Source organism: Trachypithecus francoisi, unplaced genomic scaffold (genome assembly GCF_009764315.1).
Source record: "Trachypithecus francoisi isolate TF-2019V2 unplaced genomic scaffold, Tfra_2.0 Lachesis_group2, whole genome shotgun sequence".
Taxonomy (NCBI): Eukaryota; Metazoa; Chordata; class Mammalia; order Primates; family Cercopithecidae; genus Trachypithecus; species Trachypithecus francoisi.
Window position 1 is genome coordinate 44175970 of NW_022681465.1, and position 17688 is coordinate 44193657.

At 39.7% G+C, this 17688-nt stretch overlaps 1 pseudogene; it reads left to right on the forward strand.

Annotated features, from left to right (window-relative positions):
• The first annotated feature begins 9212 nt into the window (after positions 1 to 9212).
• LOC117066037 overlaps positions 9213 to 17688 on the forward strand; it is a 156893-nt pseudogene continuing 148417 nt past the window's right edge.

Genomic DNA, 17688 nt, shown 5'->3' on the forward strand with positions numbered 1-17688 from the left:
CTTCTCTCCCTCTCTTCCTTCTCTCACTAAGATTTGGTATGTAATTCTCTTTTCATTGCTAAGTGTTATTGTCTCAACTAGTCAAATATTGATCTTTTGGACATCCATTTGTCAAGGCCAATGTCAATACACTTTTCCTTCTTTGAACTTTATGAATAGTCTATTCTTAATTATAGAATTTCAATTAAGCATTCTACCAATGATTTGACAACGAAGTCCTAAACTATTAACCTATTATAATCCTTAGTTAATTCTTTAGTTTCTTCAATTTAGATAAACATTTTTCTCTTATTATTTCAGTCAAGCAATCTATAACAGAACCACTGACATATTATGTAACAATACTATATGAATATGTTTATTACATATCCATGTGAAAAGGGAATTTCTACTCACAGAAGTTTTCCTATTTCTGAATTTTTAAATAGACTCCTACAGGTTCCACCACCTTTAAGTCAGGGCATGTTAGGCCTTCCTAATGAACTCGCACTTTTGAATCTCTACAATCCATAGAACTTCCAAATCATCTCCCTTCCAATCATTTCTCACCACCTCCATCATCTCCAGCCTGATCCATTCACCCTCATCTCTAGCCTGACTTATTGCCAAAAGGCTCTTAACTGACCATCTCAGACAGCCTATCATCTTTTCCCAACCCAGCAACCAGAACCATCCTTTAATAATATAAATCAGATTTCATCATTTCTCCACTTCCTATCTGTCTCCCTCTGAATAAAAGCATTTATTTTATACAAGCTTACCATAACTGACAAGATTCAACCTCTGGTTGTTTCTGCTCCTGCTATTGTTCTCATTCTTTTTGCTCCAGTCCCTCTGGCCTTCTTGCTCCTCCTCAAATTACCAGGTGTTCCCTAAATGGGGCCATTCACTCTCTCTTCTGCCTGAAGGATTGCTTCCTCTCCATCTTCAGGTCTTAGCTCAACTGTCACCTTTTCATTCAGTCCTTTCCTGACCACCTTACAGCTGATACTTCATATGTTTCCTTTCCTGCTTCATCCTTTTCCATAGCCTGGAAACCACTATTTTAGTTTTACTTTTTAAAATATATCTTAACCTGCTTCTTATTAGAATGTAATGGCAATGAGGACAGGGGTCTTTTCCATTTTTGTTCAATGAAGTGTTGATGAGAATCCCCCCAAAATGTCTGTTGTATAGTAGATGCTTACTTAGTAAGTATTTGGAAAATAAATTAGTTTCTGTGAGATTCTGAGAAGACTAAGTAGTCTTCACTTTCACTTGCCATCCAGTTTTTCAGCTTATTTTGGTTATTTTGAGAAGCATGGGTGTTTTATTAGGTTGGCCAGAAGAAAACTAATGAAATAGGAAATAAAAATAATATTTTTGCCCAAAGCCGATCCCAGATGCCGTGGACATGAAAATGTAATATGGGAATTTAGCACTGGAGTTTTAAAATAAAGGTAAAACTCATCAAATCAGTTTCAAGTGTGCATTAACATTTGTAGAACAAAGCCCACAAACAAGAAGGTATTTCATGTTCCTTGTTCATCAGAGGATGAACGTGTATTTTTCAGAGCTAAATAGTACATGAGTTACAATATTTTGAACCAATGTGGTAGTTAAAACTTGCTACAGGGATTTCCCATAGAATAAAGGAAGATAATCATGTTACAGATTTAAGACATTTGGCAAATTATGTTACATCTGCATGCAAAGAGAAAAAGAAGAGTATTCTTGAATATTAAACCTCTCTGTGAATCTGTATAAAGCAAAATAGTTAAATACTTTTTGCATGTACTCTTTTTCCTATAAAACTATCTTCGGATTTTCAGTAGGAGATTTCTGTGTGCCTATACTATATCAAATATTTTTATATTATCACCATAGACAAATTCTGTGTAAGTTCCCTTGTAGCACCCTCTCTATATAACATTTGAAGGTTTCACTCAAATGTAATATAAGTTATATTAACAACTGGTCAATCATAATTATTCTTGTGTGCCTTTCCTTCAAAATGTAATGGCATGTATTTTTATTTCCTATATAAAAGCTGAACCATACCAGGTAAACTAATATCCTAACAAAATGAAACTTCTACCCTTGAAAGTATAGTCACTCGGCAAAATGTAATCCAACAGTTAATATCTGAATTTTTCTATAAGTAAAGAGCCAGTTTCAAATGAGCTAGAAGTCCCTCCCCCCTAAAAATACCTATAGTAATGATGAGTGGGGCTTTAATAGGTCACTTAACAGGATACAGAGAGTTTTCAAACCTCTTCATCTTTTAAGGAAAACAAAATTAATTATGTCTCTCTAGGCTTACACACTATCTCCTAAATGCAGTGGATAACACAACTTACATATACTTGCCCTTCTTCTGCCTTCATTTTTTTCTTCTAAAACTGTAACATAAGTAATCGCATGTACATAACAAAGCTCTTCTGTAAAATGATGGCGAATTGTAGGATTCCTCTTCTCATGAGGACACACCAACCTAAATGTTTGACTCTAATCAGATATTTGCAGAGGATTCTTATATTACTTAACTTTTTCGTAATTATCCAAAATATAACCTAAAAGTTTTCTTGAATTCAAACCCTAGTGCTTAGAAATCTAAGAAGAAGCATCTTCATGGAAAAGATTGTGTGATAAAGTAAATGTTCTCCCAGCTCTATTTCCTTGACTCACAAAATATATTTAGAATGAAGGAGTAGAGTTATGTTCAATCAAATTTGTAGGTTATAGATAAATCAATATATATTATGTGCTCATAATCTCATCTCTAGCTTTTTTATACAAGTGTACCTTTAGGGATTAAACAGGTTTAAGGATTACAACTGGACTTACCTACTACCTTCAGTTCTTCACTGATGCAATTTTGCAATTCTGTAGATTGTTAATAAGTAAGTTATATAGATGCCCTAGAAATTATGTGGATGCAATACTTTGCAAAAGACAATCATTACAAAATATTCACATTCTTGAGAATATATACAGTTCGTGAAACTCTAGGCAAAAACACATCTACTAATTAATAATGTTGAATATAGTAGCAAATTTAAAACATATTCTACATTGATGCATAGATCTTTAAAAAGACTCTATTCTTTTTAGAGTAGGTTTACAGCAAAATTGAATAGAAGTTTCAGAGATTTCCCATACAACCCCTGCCCTCATACACACATGCCTTCTCCCATTATCAACATCTTCACCAGAGTGGTACATTTGTTATAGCTGATGAAAACCTGCATTGACACTATCATTGACATTATCACCCAAAATCCATAGTTTACATTAGGGTTCACTCTTGGTCTTGTACAACCGTTGGGTTTTGACAAATGCATGGTAACGTCCATCTACCATTATGGTGTCATACAGAATAGTTTCACGGCTCTACAAATCTCTGTGTTCCTCTATTCACTCCATTCATCCTTCACTTTTCACTGCTATCTGGCAACCACTGATCTTTTTATTGCCTCCATACTTTTGCCTTTTCTAAAATGTCATTGGCTTAGTTCATTATCTGCTGCTGTAAGAGAATACCTGAGACTGGGTAATTTATAATGAACAGAGATTTATTTGGATCATTGATTTCTAGTCTGGAAAGTCAAACATCATGATGCCAGCATCTGGCAAATGCCATCATGCTGTGTCACCATCATCCAGTGACAAAAACAGAGGGCAAGAAAGGGCAAGAGCAAGAGGGCAAGAGAGGCTGAACTTGCTTTCATAACAGATCCACTCCTTTCATAATGGCATTAATCCATGTATGCAGGAAGAGCCTTTATACCTAATCACTTCTTATTAGGTCCCACCTTCCAACACTGTTGCATTGGGGATTAAGTTTCCAACACATGAATTTTGGGGAGCATATTCAATCAATAGCAGTCATATTGTTGAAATCATACAGTATGTAGCCTTTTCATATTAGCTTCTTTCATTTAGGAATATGTATTTATATTTCCTCCATGTCTTTTTGCAGATGGTTAGCTAATTTCTTTTTAACACCAAATAATATGCCGTTATCTGGATGTACCGCTTCTTTATCTATTTACCAACTGAAAGACATTTTGGTTGCTTCTACGTTTTGGCAATCATAAGTAAAGCTGCTTTAAACATCCATGGGCTGGTTTTTTCGCATGGATATACACTTTCAGCTCCTTTGGGTAAATACCAAGGAGCACAATTGCTGAATCATATAAGAGTATACTTAATTTTGTGAGAAACTGCCAAACTTTTTTTCAATGTCATTTTACTATTTTGCATTTTCACCAGCAATGAGTGAGAGTTCTGTTGCCCCACATCGTTTCCAGCATTTGGTTTTGTCATTCTAATAGGTGGGCAGTGGTATTTAATTGTTGCTTTAATTTGCTTTCTCTGATAACATATGATATGGAACATCTTTTCATATGCTTATTTGTCCTCTGTGTATCTTCTTAGGCAAGATGTCTGTTAAGAGGCAAGATGTCTGTCAAGGTCTTTGATCTTTTCAATCAGGCTGTTTGCTTTTTTATCTTTGAGTTTTAAGAGCTCTTTGTAGATTTTAGATAATAGTTGTTTGTTGGATATGTCTTTTAAAAATATTTTCTCCCAGTCTGTAGCTTCCCTTTTTATTTTCTTGACAATATTTTTCACGGAGTAGAAGTTTTTAATTTTAAGAAAGTCCAGCTTACCAAATCTTTCTTTCATGGATCATCCCTTTGATGTCATATCTAAAAAGTCATCATCAACCTTAAGGTCATCTAGGTTATCTCGTATTTTACCTTCTAGAAGTTTTATATTTTTGCATTTAGGTCTGCGTTATATTTTAAGTTTTGTGAAAAATGTAAGGTCTGTGTCTATACTTTATATTTGTACATGAACATTTTTAGAAGCTATTTTCTCTATGAAATTGACTATAACATATGTGTATATATATATATGAATACACACACATATATTGAAATAAATATATTTGAAGACTATTTGATCATATATAACTCAATTGTTTTCATCCCCAAGAAACAGGTATCTCTGAAATATCTTAGTAAAACACCAATGCTGATCTTTTATTTATACTTTGACTCCATCGTATCTAAGAGTACTCTCACGAAAGATGTTAAGCTGAGCTCACCAACATAGCAAAGTCATCAGCTTATACACCATGAAGTATATATATATATATATAAATACATTTTAAAAACTCTACTTTCTCTCCCTATCTGTATTCCTTCTCTAGCTGCTACAGTGTACTGGGGAGACAGTGGAATATTGTGGAATCCAGTGCCTTTGTCAGTGAAACCCTGGAAACTTCCAGGTTCCCTCCATATCCTCCTGAAATCCGTTGGCCCTTGCCCAGCACATATCTTTACATCTTACCCAACTCAAAGCCTCAATTCCAGCACTGTTATCTAACCTACCCATTATTTCTATCCTAATACAGCCACAACCCTATGATTACAAAATGAGGTGAATTAAAATGTAACAAATTTTTGTTCTCAAAGGAATTACAATTCAAATAGTATAAAAATACATTATAAATGTGAGTATTGTAAAAGTGTGGGAAAAATGTAAACAAACACAGAGTTAGTACTAGGTTAAGGGCTAGAAAAATATAAAAGTATCATTATTCACTCCTATCCCTTGGCCTGAAAAGGCAGGGGAGACAACATTTTCCAGAACCAGATGAGACAAGGAGAGGTCTGAGTGTCAGGGCCATCTGGCATGAGCTGTAACTCGTGATGGAGAGATGCAGCCAGCCTCAGACAAACCTGCAGGGAGGGATGTGGAGGAATAAACCCCAACCTCAATTTCTTTCTTCCCTCCCATCCCTGTTGAATTCCACATGCTAACCCAACAGGAAGCTAGAGGGCCAAGAACCCTGTTGTTATAATCCATTCAGAAACACTTCTTAGGGCACAGAGAAAGGTGAAGGATGGAGTATTTGGAGAAGCAAATGGAAGAAAGATATCCAGCACACGTATTTAAAAATCTATACTACTGTGTTTTATTCAAAACATATACAGGCCAAAAAAGAGGATACATGGACAAGGTTTCTCATTTAATTCAAAATTTTAAAAAATTCAACACAGATAACTCAAATAAATTATGAAAATAAAAATAAGTTACATGATAATAAACTGAATTTTTTTCATATTTCTGTTAGTGTTTTATCTTTCTAAGCTCTATTAAGCTATGGAGTTGCTTGAAAATATAAGCATACAGAAAAACTTCTGTAGAGAAGTGTCTAGTTTCATATTCTCCAAGCCAATGCAATCAGGAAAACGCTAGTCTGAGAGAATGCACAATCTCTAAACTGAGGAAGGATTTAATCACATGAATATAGACTTTTCAAGAAAAAAAGCTTTGTATACATTGAATGTCTCAAAACTTGAATGAAAAGAAGTAAAGAAGAAAAGAGAAACTTCAAAATCAGTTAAATAAGAAGTATTGCACAAACCTAAAACAAACAGCTAATATTTATTGAGAACTTTTCTCAATAAGCAATTTGTTAGGGAAAGTTAATATGTAGTTTCACATAATACAGCATTACTAAAAGATAGAGGATTATTAACCCCATTTTACAGATGAAGAAGTGAGTTTGGGGAGTTTAAGTCATGGTCTAGCTAGCCCATACAACTAGAAAATTGGGTAGACAGAAACAGAATTTAGCTCTGTTGGATACCCAGAACCAACTCAATAGCAATATTGGTACATTATAATCTTTTAATTAAGAAAACTCAAGAAAAGTTAACTCAGTATGGAAAATGTCTATATTTTTATCCAAAATGTATCTAAATGATAAATCTTCGGCATTTAAGAAATTTTAAGGTTTTCACCTTTTAATTCTGGCAAATTACAATATTCCTGTCCGGCCTCTGAGCCCAAGCCACGCCATCGCATCCCCTGTGACTTGCACATATACGCCCAGCTGGCCTGAAGTAACTGAAGAATCACAAAAGAAGTGCAAATGCCCTGCCTCGACTTAACCGATGACATTCCACCACAAAAGAAGTGAAAATGGCCAGTCCTTGCCTTAAGCGATGATATTATCTTGTGAAATTCCTTTTCCTGGCTCATTCTGGCTCAAAAACCTCCCCCACTGAGCACCTTGTGACCCCCACTCCTGCCCGCCAGAGAACAACCCCCTTTGACTATAATTTTCCTTTACCTACCCAAATCCTATAAAACGGCCCCACCCTTATCTCCCTTCACTGACCCTCTTTTCGGACTCAGCCTGCCTGCACCCAGGTGAAATAAATAACCATGTTGCTCACACAAAGCCTGTTTGGTGGTCTCTTCATACGGAAGCACATGACAATTCCTACTTTATTCAAATTTATAGTTAACATCATAAGAATTATGTTATTAATCAGATTAAAGATGCAGACAATTTTTCTGTCAAAGTTACCTTTTTTCTACAATTCAACTAAGAACTATCTTTGTTGATTCATTGAGTAGATTCTTTATGCTGACAATAAAAGTTGAGTAGGCTAGCAGGCAAAATACTTTGGTACTTTGAAAAAACAGGATTATGTTTCCAAGAACGTGGCTGATATAATACTATAACATAAGAGTAGAAAAACATATATAATGCGAATAACTTATAAAATGTCTTAATTTTTGTATTTCTCATATGGTGCCATCAGCTATTTAAATTATATGGTCAAGAGTAATGAACTTTTTTTGCTTTGTATATCTAATTATCTTAAAAATTATATGTATCAAAATGTGACATGCTATAATTCATCAAGTGATATAATACAGGACAGTAAATTATGATGTAATAGATCATTTGCCATGGCTCAGTGCTTTTAATAATGATGTAATGTAAATTTATATGAAAGTATGTTAAATACGCATACATTTTAAATTCAGGTCTCTTACTAGTTTAAGAATGGAAACACACTAAATATTAAGTATTGATCTTAATTTTTTAATAAAGGGCCACTATAATATTCTACAGAAGAAAATTTATAATATAAAACAGTATTTTTATCATTACACTTTGTAGAAATTTCATTCTTACACTCTTCATACATCTTAATCTCCCACATATAATAATAAAAATCTTTATGATCTATGGATAATTGCGCTGGATACGTATAATCAACCCTCAATTATAATTTCAGAGGCAGGAAAGAAATCACATAGACAAATGAAATTCTCAGCTAAAACAAGAATCAGAGAATCATGGAATTTAGAGCTGAAAGAGACCTTAGAGATCAGCTACTCCAACCCCCTCATTTTACATATGAATAAATTGAGCTCTGTGAAATTAAGGAACTTTCCAAAGGTCACATAACAAGTTTTTGATAAAGCAAGGATAAGTATTCTTTTGGTTCAGGCTTTTCCCTTAGTTCTATGCTGCCTGTGAAGAAGTCCATGCAGCTGAAATCGACCTAGTGACTTAAAAACATCCAGAGACACTCCATTGCAGTCTTCTCACTGTGCCAACCACATTACTTTAAACTCGTTCTTAGCAGATGAAAATGTTGTTCAAAACTACTCGTTATGTGTAAGAGTTACAAGGTTACTCCGAATATTATTTATTATTGCCTAATGAAAGTAATTAATTTTTGCTGAGTTTAACACCCTTCTAACTAGAGTGTTCCAGTGGAGATGTGAGGGACAGGAAAGGCAGAAAAGCCAAAGAAAAATACACTCAAGCAAATGTTCTTAAGAAAACTCCAAAGAAACAAAAAGGAATTCGTTCATTCATTTATTTAACATCCTTTAACTAAGTATTGAGTGTTAGTTATTTCCAAACTTTCCTTCTGATAAGATTCCCTACCACCACTCTTAAGGATCCTAATTCAGTAGCCAGGGTGAGCCCAGGAATCTGCATCCTTAATTGTGATTCTTATAGTTAGATAAATTTGCAGAAACTGTTTACTATGTAAAAGTAACCACTACCCCACAGAGAATATAATGATTTATAAGAGAGACACTCTAGCTTTGTTGAATTTATAATCTAGAAGTAGAGATAAAGGTACAAACAAATGATAGGTGCATAGTGAGCCTGCATCTGATGAGAAAGGAAAGCTTCACAGGATGTGAACAGGATGTTATAGACAGAAATGAAAAGAGCACTGCATATGGTGGGAATAGCATGTGCACAATTAGACAATAGGCACACACATAGATGGGAGAAAAGGAGGAAGGAAAAGTATAGAGCCAGTTTGTCAATAAGTGGAATGAGGTCTGTCTACACTTATGATTCATGAAGAAATGGAGGTGGAGATCGGGCTAGAATGTCATTTGGGGATCAAATCAAGGATGTAAAGATCTACACTAAGAAATCTGTGAATGTCTTTGAGTATGGGACCAACCTGATCACAGTCAAATGTTTGAATCTTTCATCTGAACCACAGATGGTATGATTAATTGGACAGGGGAAAAAGTAAAAGATAAAAAAACCATTTTGTGAGTTAGATGACTAACTGTTAATTTTCAGACTGAATTAAACCTTCAGAATGTTTCCAAGACTATTAATCTAAATTTCTTGTTTCAAATACCTTCAAGCAAATTTTCAGAGCTGTCATAAAATTATGAAGGATGCCTCAGGAGTACCCACTATATCCCTGTGCAATTTCATGTGTCAGGATCTTGCAGGACTAGTGAAAATCTATCCAATTCTTAGAGACCTCTAAAGCAACTCATTGCAATGTTTAATAATTCTCACTGTCAGAAAATATGTATTAATATATAATCACAGTCTCTATCTGTCCCACACTTTTCTGTTCAATAGTCACTGGATAAGATAAATCATTACTATTGTTGATCCTATCACGTCACACAGGCCATTAAGTTACGCCTTTCTCGCCTTCCCTAAAACTAATAGCTCAATTCTATTAAGTTCTCCTTATGGTTCTTACTTTTGCTGCTCTTGTTATTGCTAGTTTTGCTTAGCCGCAGGCCTAACTATGTCTGTATCTTGAATAAATGTTAGCCTTTTTGAAGCAACTAAAGCACCATTTTTATAAAGCAATAACATTTAAGTATCTGAAAAAACAATTTATGTAAAACAAAATACAAATATTTTATGTATTTTGTTATTCTAATTTTATAGAGAAGAAACAGAGATGTAGTGGTGTGACTTATACCAACTCACATAGTGGCAGTGTGGCACTCTAAGACCTATTGGCTCCAGGTAAAATATTATACACTTGATTTGTTTTTCTAAGACCACCAGAGCGGGCACAAAAGAACCAGCAAGTAGGCAAGTGTAGGAGCAAAACTGCAAGTTTATTTTAGTCTCCTAAGGTGTGGGGAAGAGGTCTGTCAGCCTCCGGCAAAGAAGGCTGACAGAGTCCCCCGGTGGGGCTCTCGGACAGAGTTCCTGCAGTCCTGACATCCCGACAGGAGTGGAGGACTGAAGAAGGCCGGGCGTGGCGTCCCTCAGGAGCGGCTTTTCTAGGAGTGGGAGGGCAATAGGCGGGGCACGGGCGTGTCAGGGGGTGTTCCGCAGGTGCGACCAGGTAAATCTTGGTCTCTTCGGATTGACATCACCTGGCGCATGCCTAGTTGGCCTGCACCTTCCCAGGTCGCCGGCTGCATTTTTGCGCGCGTGGGAAATTTGGGGGGGGGGATGAAGAACCCGGAAGTGCACCATCTTGCCTCCGTTCGTCCAAACAGTCCAACCTTTTATTGATAATAGTAATAAAGGGGTGCCGTGGTCTGTCTGGCTACTTCCTGCTGTTAAGGGGCGCTGTTAAGGTCGGGGCCTATGGTTGGTATTTGGACGTACGGATGAGGAATAAAATAAGGCAAAGTATTAGCATAGGAACGAGGTATGGAAGCATTTGTTGGAATATGGGCAAAACCCAGAAGGAAGGTCCCGGCAAGGTTGGGGTATTAAGGTTCTGTATCTCAGTTTTTTTATTTTATTGAGGGTTTGAATGTTAGTGTCTACTAGGACTGACTTGCTAACATAATAGCAGCACTCTTCTCCAAGAAAGAGACAAGTGCCTCCTTTTTCAGCTGTAAGCAAGTCTAGGGCTCGCCTGTTTTGGGCAGCTACTTGGGCTATTGAGGTAGTTCGGCGCTGCAGGGAGGCCAGGCTTTCAGCTGATTCCAATAACTAGAGAGAGGAAAACAGCCCGTTTTTGACGGAAGTGGCGTAGTGGCATAGAAAGTTGCTGGAAAAGCTCTGCTACTTCTGCCTGGCTGTATAAAGTTAGACTGGGGACCAAGGACACGGGGACATAGAGGGATCAGTTAATGGCTGTATGGTTAAGAGTTTTAGAGAGAGACCAGTTGCACCAGAAATAGCCTCCAATGGGGGCTGTTTGGCCTCCATTGGGTGCCTGAGTATGATTACCTCAGGATGAATTTGGAGTTGAATAACGGAAAGGAAGGATTGGGCTATTTGGATTTTGGTATAGTGGCGCCTGGAGTGTGAGTGAATTGTGGGATGTTTGACCAGTTGTGTTGAAGGCCATGGGCAGGGGGCTGCCACTAGGCGGGGGCCTTCTAAAGCCTCACAGAGGAAGCAGTGGGAGAGATTGGTTATATTCACAGTGTAGGTTAAGTTTAGCCTTTGGCGGATAAGTGTAAGCTATGAGAAGGGGGTCTCTATTGTGCGGAGAGAAGTTTGATAGCCTTAAGGAAGACAACTGGCAGAACTATGTACTACTGAGTGTGTTCGGCTGTCCTATGGCCAAGTTTCAGTGATGAAAAGAAAAAAAATTGCCATACAGTAGGCGGACTAGCAAAGGTCTGAGTGTATGAGTGAAACAGCAATATAAGTATAAAATGAGGCTTCATTTTCAGTGTAGTCACAGAGTGTCCCTTGCCACTGGAGATGTTCGATGAAGGTTAGGAGATGGGAGAACCACTGCTCTGGACTATTGTCTGGAGGTACATATGGGTCTGGGGTTATGTATTGAAAGTCTGATAGGTTTATGTAGAGGATGGTGAGAAAGCGAGCTAAGCGCCAGGGGTCAGGGAGCATGAACTAGTTAAGAAAGTTTTGTAAGTTTGAGGCGAGTGGGGGAAAGCCAAACTGATTTCCACTGATTGCTTTTGGTAGGGGCCCTTTTTAGCTGGGAATGAGGAACGAGTGCGCAGAGTAGTTGTTGGCCAGGCAGCAATTAAGGAGTGGAGTTTTTGTGGAGTGGATGGCTTTCTGCTTACTCCTACTACAGAGATATTGGATGGAAGGCTAGGTCCAGAGAAGGACGGCAAAACAGAATAGGTAGCCTCGCTGTTGATTAAAAAATTGATTGTCTTACCCGCTACCAGGAGAGTTACCCGCGGCTCGGCAAGGGTGATGGGGGTCCCCGAGTCTCTGCACCTTCAGTTGTCGTTGTCGTCCAGATGTAGGAGCTGGAAGGAGCTCCCAGGATCCTGGGAAAGGGGGTCACGTGGAGACGCGGCACCTGTTCTCAGGGTGGGGCAATGAGAGACTTCCAGTGTCCTCCCTGCTAGCAAGCAGGGCAGGGGGTTGCTGGTGGACAAGGGTTAGGACATTCATTGGCCCAATGTCCTGATGCCTTGCACTTATAGCAAGGCTGCGTTGGGGCTCAGGGACCTTGCGGACACCTGTTGGCATAGTGTCCTGCCTTGCCGCACTTATAGCAGGCTCCTTTCATGGCCTTGGAGTCTGCGGAGTGTGTGCTCTCTGGCCTGGGGTTATGACTAGGCTGTAAAGCCGCTGCTAGGAGCTGGGCCTTCTGTTTGAGGCGAGCCTGCCGTCTCCTCTCTGGAGTTATAGACCTTAAAGGCTTATTTAACCAGGTCTTGTATTGGTGTCTGAGGACCATCCTCTACCTTTTGAAGTTTTTTACGAATGTCAGGAGCTGATTGAGAAATGAAATAAGACGCCAAAATGGTGGCCCCTGTGGGGGAGGTCGGATCTAACCGGGTATACTGGGTTAGAACCTCAGTCAGTTTAGGGTAGAGGTTAGGATAACACGGAGGTTATGCCAAGTTAAGTCATAGGCCTGACAAAGGTATCTAAATTCCTTTATGTATATGGTGGGATTAGCTGAGAAATCACCTAAACGCTTCTCAATTTTGGAAAGATCAGCCAATGAAAAAGGGACATGTACTCTGACTACCCCCTCCGCCCCAGCCACCTCTCGCAAAGGTGCTAACACTGTAGGAGGGGGTGGGCAGAGATAGGGGACTCAAGACAGCCAGTTGGGGGCCCGGCAGGAGGCACGGGACTGAGTGGATTACTAGTAGATAAGGAGGAGGAAGGAGGAGTCTGGATGGGGGGAGGAGGAGGAGTCTGAGCAGGAAGGGAGGGGGTTGGAGAGGGCGGGGAGAGAAGGAGGAGTATAGGGCAGGTCGGGACGAGAGCATAAGGCCCAAAAGCCTTGTATGTAATTAATTTCAGACCACTTGCCTAGCCGCTGGCAGAAATTGCTGAGGTCGATCACGCCACAGTGGAAAGGAAAATTAACCGCTTCCTCCTAAGGTCTTGTTCGACCTGTAAGATTTTTAAATTGGCTAGGAGGCACCCTAAGGGGGTGCTCTTTGGAAATTTGGACTGGGGGGTTTCCCGTTTGTTTCCTCTTTACTTACACAATGGACACAATGGAAATGGAAGTGGATCTCTGCCTGGCTTCAAAGCGTCCTTTGGAACCAGCAGAGACAGACTGGAGGCTCATGGAGCCAAAGTGGAGATTACCTTCAGGCGGACGTCTCCGTCCTGAACGGGTCTCCCGAGCCACTTGGTGGCTCAAAAGTGGGCCTTGGACCTGCGCAGGATTTCTGGCCGAGGGAGGTAAAGAGGAGACAAGGGCACTTACCCCAGAGAGACCGTGAGAGTGAGGGAAGCGGGTCTCAGGTCCTGGTCCCTCTGCCGCGTGGGAGCAGGAGGAGGTTCCTCAACCCTTAGAGGCCTGAGGAGGGGTCTCCTCCCGGGTCTTCGGCACCAACTGATTTGTTTTTCTAAGACCACCAGAGCGGGCACAAAAGAACCAGCAAGTAGGCAAGTGTAGGAGCAAAACTGCAAGTTTATTTTAGTCTCCTAAGGTGTGGGGAAGAGGTCTGTCAGCCTCCGGCAAAGAAGGCTGACAGAGTCCCCCGGTGGGGCTCTCGGACGGAGTTCCTGCAGTCCTGACATCCCGACAGGAGTGGAGGACTGAGGAAGGCCGGGCGTGGCGTCCCTCAGGAGCGGCTTTTCTAGGAGTGGGAGGGCAATAGGCGGGGCACGGGCGTGTCAGGGGGTGTTCCGCAGGTGTGACCAGGTAAATCTTGGTCTCTTCGGATTGACATCATCTGGCGCATGCCTAGTTGGTCTGCACCTTCCCGGGTCGCTGGCTGCATTTTCGCGCCCACGGGAAAAGTTGGGGGTGGGGGGATGAAGAACCCGGAAGTGCACATCTTGCCTCCGTTCGTCCAAACAATACTGTGTTATTCTACATTTTCATGGAATTAAAAACCCACATGATAAGCAGCACATTTTAGGGAACAAGATGATGAGTTTAATTTGGAGTGAATGTGGGACTTCTAGGAATGATCTCCAGCTGGCAGTTGGATACACAGGTTTGTATTCAAGGAGTAAACCAGGCTGGAAGCTATATTTGAAAATATAACAAAGACTGGGTGTTGAGGAGATCACCCTGCTTTGTGAAACCAGCAAAAAGAACAGTATCTGAAGAATAGATAGAGTGAAAAAAAAAACGGTCAAAATGTAGGAGAAGGTAAGGAAAGAAGATATTTCTAGAAGAGAGTTGTTAGCCATGAGCTGGGAAGTAAATAATTAGGAGTGGTGAGAATGAGATGAGGCAAATCCTTTAATAAGTGTGCCAGGAAAAGGGTGAGAAGATGGGTCTCTAGAGAAAAGAAACATGGAAAAACAAGAAGAAATTTAACCATGGTTTAATGCTGATATTAAGAAAGTGGAGAGAAAAAGAAATATATGATTGGAATAGGGAATAATCAAGGAAATGAGGTCTTACAAAGAGGTACATCCAGAACACTGAAAATGGATTTGCTTTAAGAATGAGTACTTGTTCTTTCTTCTTTCTTGGGGGTAAGGGTGAATATGATGGTAGAGAGTGTTTTATTTAATTTCTAGCATTTTCTCTGTAAAGTAGATATTAAAACCATTTGCAGAGTGATGAATGTTGTGGTTGCCTAGTAAATTTGAAAGATAAGTTTTAGTAGGTACAGCAGGTAAAAAAAAAAAAAAGCAACCGAAGAAAGGGCTGCTAGAGATAGCAAGATGCACCCAGTTGAGATTGGAGGTCATAGATTGTGGTGGTTATGCAGTGTGATTTTCTTTTCATCAGCACTCAGCAGACTGTGTATAGTTTAGGGAAAGAGGGATAATTGAATGTATTTAGAGTTAGAATTTTGAAGAGCAAACAGAAATCAGAAAGGAGATAATTGGCAAGAGAGTGAGTGAAGTGATATGATGCACATTCTCCACTGGGTAGTAAAGCAGGTAGAGGCAGGAAGGTTTAATTATATGAAAGAAAAGTATGAGTCAAGGCATTACAAATCTTGACTTTGTTGAAGTACAAGTATAAAAAGAAATTTGTCTTTAATCAGAACTTTGACAACTATGGTTTATAAATAATTTTAATCTCTAAAAGCAACATCTGGTAAAAATACCCAGCTTTGCAGAATAAGTTTAGGATTTGGTGACATCAGCCTGAAGGCACAAACTGCCTGAGTCAAAAACATTAAGCATGCAGTTCATACTATATGAAATAATGTAGTCTTTGGCAAACTATTAAGTCATATTTTTTTTTAGAAACCTCAACATGATATGATATATTCACTAGATTATAGGGTTCACAAGTCTAAGATGTAAAATATCTTTTAGATCAACTAACACAACAGCGGTTCTCAAACTCTTGTCTCCAGACCAGCAGAATCAGCATACCATAGGAATTTGTTAGAAAGGCAAATTCTCTGCCACCCACTCTTCTGCTGAATTAGAAACTCTTGGAGTGGGGGCCAGTGAACTGTGTTTTAATAAGCCCCCCAGGTGAATCTGATGCTTTCTGAAGTATGAGAACCTCCACAGTACAGTAATCTCAACATGCAAGTTGATTGATCAAAAAGGTCAGCCTGGATTTTTGTCTAATAATTATGATTTTAGCTTATATTATTTACCAAAATTTCTTCAAAAACCATAATATCAAACCAATATCTTACCAACAAGGACAGATTAGCCAGGATTAAAATTCGGTGAAAGTACAGCCCAAAATAAGAAGAAGCACTCTACTCATCTGAATAAGGTTGTTAAAGTGGGGGAAACAGAACAAAACAGAACAGAACAAAAACACTTCAAATTTTGATAGAATCCTCTTGGTTCATGTACCTTCCAGCATAGGTGACTTTAGTTTCTTCAGCTTTGCTGTTAAAAGGTGTGTTAGAAATAAATATTGTTAGGCAGGAATCTAGACCCGACATGGCGGCGCCACCCTGCGTAGCAGGCCCTTTGTTCCAGACTTCCCTTCCTCTTTGAACACACCCGAAGACTTGCACACTCAGAGGTTCAGGCTGGACAACCACACTCCCCCATGACCTGCAGCTCACCTGCATTCCACAAGTTCGTAAACAGCAGTTTCGGTTGACAGTTTCCAAAGACCCCTTCCTCATGACCCTTACTCAACTCCTGCCCTAGTAGTTTCAAGACCCCCCCAGGCCCTGTTTGCACAACCAGCTTCCCTACCTCTTGGGCTATAAAAAGCCCCTACCTGACGGGCGCGGTGGCTCAAGCCTGTGGTCCCAGCACTTTGGGAGGCCGAGACGGACGGATCACGAGGTCAGGAGATCGAGACCATCCTGGCTAACAGGGTGAAACCCCATCTCTACTAAAAAAATACAAAAAAATTAGCTGGGCGAGGTGGCGGGCGCCTGTAGTCCCAGCTACTCGGGAGGCTGAGGCAGGAGAATGGCGTGAACCCGGGAGGCGGAGCTTGCAGTGAGCTGAGATCTGGCCACATCACTCCAGCCTGGGCGGCAGAGGGAGACTCCGTCTCAAAAAAAAAAAAAAAAAAAAAGCCCCTACCCTCCTCCTTCAGCGCGACTTCCTCAGCCCGCACCTTTGGACCGAGGAACCTCGCCTGCGAGTCCTAATAAACGCTATTCTCACTGCCATTTGCCTTGTGTCTTCGTTCCCGGTTCGGCTCCAGCCTCAGTTTACCTTTACAAATATTACAATCCATAAGAGAAAGAAACCAAGGACTTTCACAGACAGTAGTAATGGCTATGTAATTTAAACAAAGTCCCAGGGCTAGTGAAATGGCACTTGATGGGAATTTCAGGGGCCTTCCTTCCACTCTGCCTTCAAAGTGAAGGTTGTAAGGAAATCCTAGGTAAGTTGTTCATTACACTTTAGTTGATCTGGCAGCATTAGGGAAGGAGGAGGGGAAAGGAAAGAAAGAGGAAGGGAGAGAGGATACAGGAGTGTGGGAAAGAGAGTCTGAGATGGCTACTAGAGAAAGTAATTGACCAGTAGAGCTATAAAGTTTCTACATGTGGAAAAAAAAAATCAAATCTTGATCCCTGGCATAAAGTCTCTACGAAGCTAAGTTACAGTTCAAGAAAATTCAGCAATATAGATGTCATGGTATGACAAACAACATTATGTTTTCTTGTTGAATTATATCTTCTGCTTTTGCTTTCTTCAGCAACTATAGCTAAGGATCGTTAAGACAAAAATGAAGTATCCAACATAAAATGACTTTCCAGTATTCCCTGAAATAAGTTCCTTTGAAATGAGTTAGAAGAACACGTAAATAAAAAATATTTTTAATA